Genomic DNA, 11118 nt, shown 5'->3' on the forward strand with positions numbered 1-11118 from the left:
CCTAACCAACTACAATAAAGGCTATATCAGTGAGACATTGAAAGCACTGTGCCCCAAAGATTCATGTAAAAGGGAAAGCCGTACAGTCCTATCACGCTGTATCAGTATTGACAGAGAAAGCAGCGCTGCTGCAGACAAATCACTCTATTAATTACAGAGTGTAAATCATAGTGATATGTATATAACAGACCATAATAATGTGCATAACAGACGTGTATTAGAATAATAGTTTGTGAACTAATGGTAATCTAATATCCATTATACCTGTGTACACACTGGGAGGTTTTGACACTGCGAGTAAAATCTGATCATTTTTTCACACAAAACATATATAAAAAGTAAAAAATCTAAGGGCACACGGTTGCCAATATATGTTATTAGTGCACCAAGCACACTGACCTGGCTATTCCCTAACCTATTGTAATAAAGGTTATATCAGTGAGACATTCAAAGCACTGTGCCCTTCCTTAAATATACATAGGAAAACACACAGGAAATGTATCCAATGCACTAAAATTGTATCAAACACTTAACTACAAAGTGGCAATTTGCTCTTTGAGCAACAACTAGCAGACATTTAAGGGCAGAGAATATTTTGAATTTGTATCCAGTATAAAGGCTGAGAAGCATCAATTGTTAAACAAGAAAAATCTCTGGATACTCACAAAAAGACGCGGGCCACTCTGAAATTAAGATTGGCTATATTAAGTGCAGGAAGCACACACACACAGCTTTTTAATCTTTGGTGTTTTTTTCACGTAGATGTTCGTATGTGTGTTTTTATACTCCGCAATATTAACTAAATACTATTAAAGGTTACTTTTTAGGACAGCATCCTCAGGTCAGCCATTCCTCATAATTCTTTCAGTCACCGGATCCACTATTGTTGCCATCTTCCCACTTCTTTATCAGGACATTCCTCATCATTTTTATCTGGACATTCCTCATCATTGTTATCTGGACATTTATCCTTGTTATTTATTATTATTTTGCCTGTCTTTTCCTCAAACAAGTATTTGAGTCCCTGTATGACATCTTTTATTAAACCCGCTCGTTTTAACCCAAATACACATACATACATACATACATACATACATACATACTGTAGCTGCCCCTCCCGCGGGCATCGCATCGCACAGTACAAAAAGAATGTGCTGCACACACTTTTTGTACTGCTTTCGGATCGCATCGCACACACATTACATGCATGCCGTGCGATGTGATCTAGCCCATAACGTATGCGATTCTCGCAGCGTGTATGGGCACCAATAGTGCCTGCAACATTTTGCGGACACAGCACTGAGATGGTGTATGCATACATGTACATGCACCCGAGATCCTCCATAGGATCGCATGTTGCATATCGGGCTGCAGCTTGTTGCATTGGCAATGTAAAAGGGCGCAAAATTTATGGTTTGCAGGAGGGCGACGGCACCGGCCCTGGTGCCCGGGAGAACTTACGCAAGTTTTGACTGACTACGCTATTTCCATAGCTTACGCGTATTCAGAAAGCATAGCTACGGTAACTGACAAACGTCTATCAGTACTCTATCAGTACTCTATCCATAAACTACTGAGATCGCATCGCATGGATTGCATGGCACTAAAACGGGACATGCAATGCGATTTCCTTGCGCAAGCGTATGTATGTTAATTCGGCACCCGGGTACTACATGGTTTCCGTGCTCCCCCAGCAGAACTACACTAATTGCGTACATTGCTGTTGAGTTTCATGGAGGACGTGAGTGCTGGAGGAGGGGAACGCTGGTGCCGGGGACACCGACATGGAGGCGAGTGCCGGAGGAGGGGAAGCATGGCGCCGGGGATATTGTTGACCGTAAGTATAATGCACTACACATATTAGCAGGGAGCCCGGCTACACTACACTGACAATGTAGCCTAAGATACGTTGTCAGCGTAGCGTAGCCGGGCACCCTGCTAAGACACAAGTACCCAATCCTGGATTTAGTATACAATGTAGGGATAAACACCCAATAGGGTGAACATAGTAATTTCACAACATTTACATGAGTTCTTCACTCACTAATGTGACCATGCACGGAGTGGCTGGGGGAGGTGTTTTGCTACAGACATACTGTATACAGTAAACAGTGGGCTCAATGGGAATTAATGCTAATGAGTGATCATGGGGAAGGTGCAGAAGCATGCATTGACTTTCAAACTCAATCTGTACCAACAACATGCATAACCGAACAGATCTGCTTGTGTGGAATTTAATCCAAGTACTCTTTAGATAAAGTAAGTACTCTTTCCCTAAAGTACGTACTCTTTCCCTAAAGTTAGGACTTTTACCTGAAGTGGGAAATTTACTGCGAATAAAATCCCATTCTTTGCAACACAATATGTAACGACAATAACTGTATCATGTACATGGCCACCTGCCACTGTTAATTTTTTTGTGCAAAAGGCAAAAGGAATTTGCAAAGCACCAAATAACTTTATTGATTAAAAAAATGAAAGAAAAAAAAATAGTACATTAAAAAAAAAATTGTACCCCACTGTGGATCGAACCAGTATTGCTGCTACCATGTGAAAGTTTCCAGCATTAGTAAAGGTTAGCATGGATTCCATATTTATACAGTAGCAATCTGTACCAATGACATGTATAACTGATCATATCTACTCCTGCTAATTTAATCCAAGAACTATTTCTGTAAAGTAAGTACTCTTTCCCTAAAAACATTCTTTGTAATTTACAGCCTGCCATTGTTAATTTTTTTGTGCAAAAGGAATTTGCAAAGCAGCAAATTACTTTGTTGATTAAAATATGAAAAAGAAAATAGAACATTAAAAAAAGATTGTACCCCACTGTGGATCAAACCAGTATTGCTGCTAACAGTATACAGTAACTGTGTCTTTAACCGCTAGGCCAAAGAAACCTGTGATTTCAGTTGCTCCATTGGTGTACAATATACTATACAGTCAAGTATGAGACATGCCCAGTAGAGTGCGCTGTTTTCATGACGCAGTACAGCATAATGATAGACACCTCCATACATAATATACCATGTGAAAGTTTCCAGCATTAGTAAAGGTTAGCATGGATTCCAAATTTATACAGTAGCAATCTGTACCAATGACATGTATAACTGATCATATCTCCTCCTGCGAATTTAATCCAAGAACTCTTTCTGTAAAGTAAGTACTCTTTCCCTAAATTAAGGATTTTTACCTGAAGTGGAAAATTTACTCTTGCGAAAATAAAAACGTTCTTTGTAACTTACAGTATGTAACGACAATAACTGTATCATGTGCATTGCAGCCTGCCATTGTACCAATGACATGTATAACTGATCATATCTCCTCCTGCGAATTGAATCCAAGAACTCTTTCCCTAAAGTAAGTACTCTTTCCCTAAGGAAAGGACAAAATCTGTAATGGGAAGTTGGACAAAATCTATAGTGTGAAGTTCTCTTATAAAGAAAGTTGATAGGCCAGCTTTCTTTATCCCACGTATTTGTATCTTATAAACGAGCGTTACAGAGTACTGTACAGTATGTGTGAATTACTGTATACAGTATTACAGAAGACACCAATGACATGTACAGGCATGCGCTGTACTGTTTAGGAAAAGTGACATCTGGTGGTCAATATGTGTAATTGCTTGTTACATTTACAACATTACGTTACATTTATAACGCAATCTATAACGGGACTATAGCGCAAGGAGGAAGCGCGATTCATGCGCGATTTGCATAGCGCACGTTATGCGCAACGCAGCCACGATGTACTTGGCCACATCTGTATATGCCATTTCTAAATCATTAACACCCAATTGACCTCATGTTATATAATTATTTAATAATGTGAAAATGAAAACATTTACTGTTAATTATGTGTGTTTTGCGTCAATACTTACAGCGTTCAAGACGCCACCTCAAATGCTGGAGTAAATCCGGCTGCCGCCGACGCAGGTCGAACCATCGCCTCTCCAGCTGGGCGACGGTCCTCCGCACATTTGTGCGGGCGAATATTCGGCGCCAGGCTGCAACGTAGGCCCGGCGCTTGTCCCTATTCGAAATGTAGGGACATGCCTGCCCCAGCCTCCGCTCCATAACGGAGACTAGGAGACTAATGCCAGCAGCTCTGCAGTACTAAACGGTGCTGCGCGCTGGTATGTCGCCATTTTAGCACTGGCACATGACAAATATTCATGTCCTGTGATTGGTTGTTAAGTGTAGTATTTGGTATTAACTTTATAATTCATTTTGACATGCACAGTGTGTATGCGCTACAAGAATCGGCTAAAACATCGCACCGCCAAGCAACGCTTGCTATAACTTGGCATCGCATAGCTGTACTTTGCATTACTTACTGTATGCATTTATGTGTATGCGTACATTTATAAGAAAAAAACACATACACATACTTGCAGTTCTCCTGACTACACCATTATATTGGACATATTATACACCTAAGCTGCCTGGCTCCTACTTCAAATATATTTAAACCCCCCCCCCCAAAAAAAAAAAATATATAAATATATATATATATATATATATATATATATATATATATATATATATATATATATATATATGTGATAATATTAAATTTACAAATGAAACACATACCAAACATACATGGTGAAAAAAGTATGAAAAACAATCTACTCACCAGACATGGATGATGACATCAGCTACAATATTGGAAACATAAAAAACATTTCAAAATCTATGTACAAGGTATAATTGTGACCTGCAGTATTGGACTAAAAGCAATACACCTCAAACATGATACATAGTGCAATTGATTTTGCCATTAAGAGGCCATGGTGCCTAATTGTTAATTTGTAGGACACAAAAATAACATAATTTTCCACCTTGATGGGTGTAATTGATCTCAAATTGGGTTGGTCTGTGCAACATTCAAAAATGTACCTGAAGAATCTTTGTGCAACAGAGTCCCGCAGCTGGTATCCCCTTCGGCTTTCCGGGGAGCGGGATGGGTGCATGGGTGCATCTTGGGGTTCAGATGGAACCTCCCACTCATCACGCGCACAGCTATGTTGTGAAAGAATGCACACAATCCCACAATCCTCGACACCATTTCAGGCGCATACTGTAAATCACCACCAGTCCAGTGGAGCACTCTAAATCGACCCTTCAACAGGCCAATTGAGCGCTCCACCACTTGCCTGGTGGCAACATGCGCCCTATTGAATGCCTCCTGTGGGCCCGGTTTTGGGGAGCTGTACGGTGTAAGCAGCCAGGGCGTACAAACGTAACCGGAGTCACCCAGAACCCACGCATCACAGCCTTCAAGCTCTTGGAGTCTCAGCCAAATCCCTGTTTGTCGGATAACATGAGAGTCATGGGCACTTCCGGGAAACTTCGAGTTGAAGGTGAGAATTTCCATGGATGGGCCACATACCACCATCACGTTGAGTGAGTGGAACAATTTTTGGTTCCTATAGATCTTCTCACTTCGTGATGGAGGCACAAATGGTACATGGGTGCCATCCACAGCCCCTATCACATTAGGGAAGCCAGCAATTTGATGGAATGCCTGCTGGCTTCTGTGAAGGGTCTCTTGGGCAAAAGACATGGCCATGAAGTGCCCCTTGCGCCTAAACATGGCTGATGTCACACGCCTCAGGATTCTGCTGAAAGCAGGCTGGGATATTCCAGCAAGTACTGCCACTACTTGTTGGAATGATCCTGAAGCGCAGAATTGCAACACCGCCAGCAGCTGAGTGTGAGGCGGAATTGCCGTCGTGAGCCCATGACAAGGTTTTAGATCACTCTCAATTAAAGAGAGTATATCTAGAATGACATGTGGGGGTAACCGGTACCTAGTAAGTACCTCATCATCGGGCATCCCAAAGAATGTCACCCGTGTGCGAAAGATTCTTGCACGTCCTGGCCTCCTTTGGCGATGAGGGGGTGGAGCTGCAAGTGCCCTCAGCCCATTAGCACAAAATCCATCATTGCTTCAGCAAACTACAATGAAATGATCAAATGAAATGGAACACCTATGCAAAGAATGCTCCTCCAAAAAATTGAGTAGAAACATATGAATCCATACGTACAATAGACGGCCGCTATGTTTCTAAAATGTAACACCTAAACACTAATTAAGTATTATCTCTAATAACAATTGTTCATGAAATCATGTAGTCAGACACATGAAGGAAAAATTGTAACAAATATGTTAGGTGGAAAACCATGGGACATCAAAGTCTGCGCCTTCTGATGGTGTGCAAGTGCATGTTGTAACATGAATAATGACATTGTGAACTGTAACAGCATGGGACACATTTCAGCTATTGATGGGACATGTAGTTCACCAATATATGGAGGCCCACAGGTTTAACACCTGTGTGTTAAATGGTGCCCAGGTAACAAGATACATTAATGCTAACAAGCCTTTGCAGAACAAAAAGTGTGTGATATGTTTAAAAATGTTGCATACATTATTACCCTTACATTGTTAATGTATATCATCTCTACAATGACCATGGGAATTTTTACCTTAGACCTGGCCAGAATACAGATCTGGAGACAAATTAACCTAGCATCAAGCCACTATTTATAGGCCTATCACATGTGTTGTGCATGACATCAGTGATGTTATTGCATGACTTGTGGGCTGGATTTCAAAATGGAATGGGTTACTTACATTTGTTGTACATTCAAAACAATAGCACAGTACTAATGAACATTCACAGATAGCATTTATGTTTTTTCTAAAGTAGTAGGTGGTCATTATAGGAAATATTTGAACATTTCTCCTAAATTAGACTTTGAAGGTACGCCAGGTTTTGTTAAGTCAAATGTCCGCTAGTATGGGGGTGGCCTATGTGCCGCACAAACAGCACGGTGTACGCTGCCGTATGGAACGCTGCCGCAAAGAACGCAGGGTGGGGCTTATGTACGCCAATGACAGAAATAGTATATAAAGGTGTGCTAGAAAAACAAAATGGTGTTGCAAACATGGCTGGTTCTCATTCTGAGGGAGAGGGAGAGATTTATTCTACTACTTTATATGTTGACTGTTTTGGAAACTTTATATCAGACTGTCACGACCACCATGTCTGCTACCCATTCCCTCTGTGCTATGTCTAGCCCTAAGACCACTGACAGGGTATCTCCTGCCCTGGCGCTCACCTCCACTACCAATCCTCATACTGGTAGTGTGCATGCTGTCACGCTGTCATCGCCAGGTGACAGCGGTGGTGTGTGCTTCTGTGCCATGTGGGGTCTGGGTGGCGTGAGACCTGAGCCGCCATGATGGGTCCGTGTCAGGTTAGGCCTCTGGCTGGAAACGCCGTCTGGTTTCTGTCGCCACCTCTGGCGGCGGCCATCTTTTAGGATTTTTCAGCCTATGCTGCGTGGCTCCATTCAAGTGATGTCAAGTGTCAGCCAATCACGGCGCATCTTCCACTTCAAATACTGACTTGCCGGGCAAGACCGGCAGTCAGTACAATGATGTCTACCCGCACGCATCATTGACTCTCCCTGGCTGTCTGTAGTTACCACTGCAGTTCTTGCGCCTCTGGTGAAGTTCTCCTTCAGTATCCTGCTGATTGTCTCACTGCCTGTACCATACCATCACGGAACCCGCTGCCGCCTATATGGACTGGACAAGGTTAACCCCCAAAGGGGTAATATATTTCTCCTTATTCCTGACAGTTATTCTCTGTGGTCATCCCTGGTTTGCAGCTACGATCCTATTCAGCACAGCTTCTTTTGGACTTCATCATCCAATCATCCAATCCTTCATCCAATCATTCATCCAATCATCCAATCCTTCATCCAACCATCCAATCCTTCTTCCAATCATACAATTCTTTATTCAATCATCCAATCCTTATTCAATCATCCAATTCTTCAACCAATCATCCACCTTTCAGTTGTTCAATTATTCAATTACCAATCATCTCCAAGCTCTTAAATAAGCATTGTATATTATTGACTTTATCATTTACCAATAACTACAGTTTTATCAATGTGTCATTATTCATCTTCTGTACCACATTGTCTTCATTAAATAAGGTTTATTTTACTTAATTGCCTTACTCCCTTCTGTCGTTAATGCAACAACCCTACATCAAAGCACCCAGCCTCCTTTACACTCCAGCTGGTGCTTCACGAAACGTGACACAGACTATTAGATATTTTTAATTATCAGTGATATAGTTTTGCTTGATAAGTACTTGTTTGAGATTTCACTTCCTCAGCGACATAATTTCTCGTGAAGTTTATTGTTAATCTAATGTTGATCATTTTTGTACTTCATGCCCATTTTTATATTGTGATATGTAATGTATTTGTGTATGTTTTTTATGTTGGTTTATAAATTGGTATTTGTGGATATCCAACATTTCTCTCTGCTACTGCCCCAGCCCGCAGTTTATTTCAGGGGTTGCTATGGGAACGCATCCAGCGGGTGAGAGCCACTGACGCACTCCAAATGCGCCTCTGATGATTGGCTGTGGAGCGAGGGGTAGGAAGACGCTACTCCTGGACAGCCTTCTGTTGACGTGGGTTGCTATGGTAATGACGCCGGCGTGTGAGAGCCGCCGTCGGCATGCCTATGCGCCTGTGTGGATGGCGGGCAGTCTGGAGGAGTGGTGTGGGCGGAGAAGAGAGAGGTTGGCGCCATGGATCCTATTTAAATGGTAAGATGTATTTGTGTTTTGTATCCTCTTGAAAAGGGGGTGTTACCCCGAAATGGCCTGTCGAGGTCAAATAAAGAAACACGTTTGTTTGTAAAGGCTGCAGTGACGTGCTTGTTCCTGTTCACCTGTAGGAGATCAGGGACCTTGTCTTGCCATAATAAATAAAAACGCCAGTAATCAAATAATTTTTTGGGGGTTGCACAGATTGGATATATGAGGAGAGATGGCCCTGCTCGTGAGAGTTTACTATTTTAATGCATTAATTGCAATGGGGTAGTCTGTTATCAATAGAAACTCTCGGTACTTATGAGTTATCTGGGCGCCCGATTTTTTGATTGTATGCCTTAAGTTAAGGCATACAATCAGATGCGATGCGATGCGATATCGCATCGCATCGCATCGCATGCGACCATCGGATGCGATGACCCGATTTTTCCATAGGAATCAATGTTAAAATGGACTGAGTCCATTTTAACATGGAATTCAATGGGAAAAGGGGTCCTTTTCATACCCCTACTATCCAAGTGGGCATGGAGTTGGATATAAACCTGTGGCGAGCGTAGCGAGCCACCGAGCCCGAAGCGTGGCGAGCGAAGCGAGCCCCGCGAGGGGACGGTATTCTGTGTCCCCTCGCGGGGCTCGCTACGCTCGCCACGCTTCGGGCTCGGTGGCTCGCTACGCTCGCCACAGGTTTATATCCAACTCCATGCCCACTTGGATAGTAGGGGTATGAAAAGGACCCCTTTTCCCATTGAATTCCATGTTAAAATGGACTCAGTCCATTTTAACATTGATTCCTATGGAAAAATCGGGTCATCGCATCGCATCGCATCGCATCCGATGGTCGCATGCGATGCGATGCGATGTGCCCGATCCGACCCGATTTAGAAATCGGGCGCCCAGTTAACTCACAAGTACCAAACTCTCTCCTATTTCTGATTAAAAACACAGGCAACTTCTAACAGAACATAACCTTTTTTTTTTTTTTACAGAATAATTCAAAATAAAAAAAATTAAATGAGGGCCTCCAGTCAGCCAAACGGGAAATTTAAATAATAAAGAGTAAGGAAAATTTCCCCCAGTATCTGGGCGACATCTTCCTGGTGGTGTTCAGTGTCTGTAGTGAAGGGGAAAAAAATAATTAATATATAATATACACAAATGTTTGTTGTATTTTAATATAATAAGAAGTTATTAGTTAAGTGTTATGGGCACATACATTTTTTCTACTACATATAAGATGGGTCTGCTGTAAACACGGTACTAAATACTAATATGTTTATACACACATACTGTACATATTACATAACATGAAAAAAATTCCTCCTTCTTGGATGAATGTATGCTGTATCCCAATCGGGAGGTTTGTGCTGTGGGACTCACCTCTAACCTCACAATTGACCTGTGCTATTTAATGGTAATGACATTGTTGTGGCTTAACCAATCCTTACTTAATAAAATGTTGGCCATTGCTGTACAAATTATAGGCCTACACCTAAGTTAGAAAAGCATGCATCCGCATGGCCTCACACACTATTAACAAACCAATCTATAAATTAATGTTGCACATCATGCTGGGAAGTGTAGTTACACAACACCTGGTCCCACATAACTTCAACAACACTACTGTATGATATGTCATTGGATGTACTGTTATGTCAATTACTCAAGGGGTGAGGCGTGGCCACACTCTGAAAATACACCAAGGGGACCTTTGTTCCTGGAGGAGGACAGGCCACATTGATGGCTCTCACTGCATTGATATGTTGCAACTAATGATGATGTTGGTTACACATATGTGGGTGTTGTGATTGTTTATGTGTAGAAATGTGTATGTAAACATTTGGCACATTGTTTACTTACGGCTACTTCTGCCATCCTGTTCTCCACTGGATGGGTGTCAAGTAGCAGAAGAGTGGCTGGGGGTGGGTGAGTGGCTGGGGGTGGGTGAGTGGCTGGGTGTGGGGGAGTGGCTGCTGGAAGTGGAGGGGGAGATGGTGTGGGTACCAGTGGACCCCAAGATGGTCTCCACAAAATCGCCCTCCCCTAGCTGGGCCTCCTGCAGCTGGGCCTCCTGCAGCTGGGCCTCCTCTCTGGCCCTCATGTGTGCCCTTGCGCGTGCTGAAATGTTCATGTTGATGGTATAGAAATTGAAGGTTGCGTTTCATGAAAAGGAGTGAAAGAAAAAGTTACATTAGTCATGGGCATAAAAATATACAAGATATTTTTTTTATTATTTTTTTATTTTTCTTGATAATGATTAGATCTGCTACTCACAAAATCATACCTTATCCATATACACCCCTATACACCCCTATAAACCCACATAAACCCCTATACACCCCTATACCCCAACATACACCCACATACACCCCTATACACCCCTATAAACCCACATACGACCCTATACACCCCTATACACCCCTATACAGCCACATACACCCCTATACACCCACATATACCCACATACTCAT

This window comes from Crinia signifera, chromosome 5, assembly GCF_055691185.1.
Source record: "Crinia signifera chromosome 5, ASM5569118v1, whole genome shotgun sequence".
Lineage (NCBI taxonomy): Eukaryota > Metazoa > Chordata > Amphibia > Anura > Myobatrachidae > Crinia > Crinia signifera.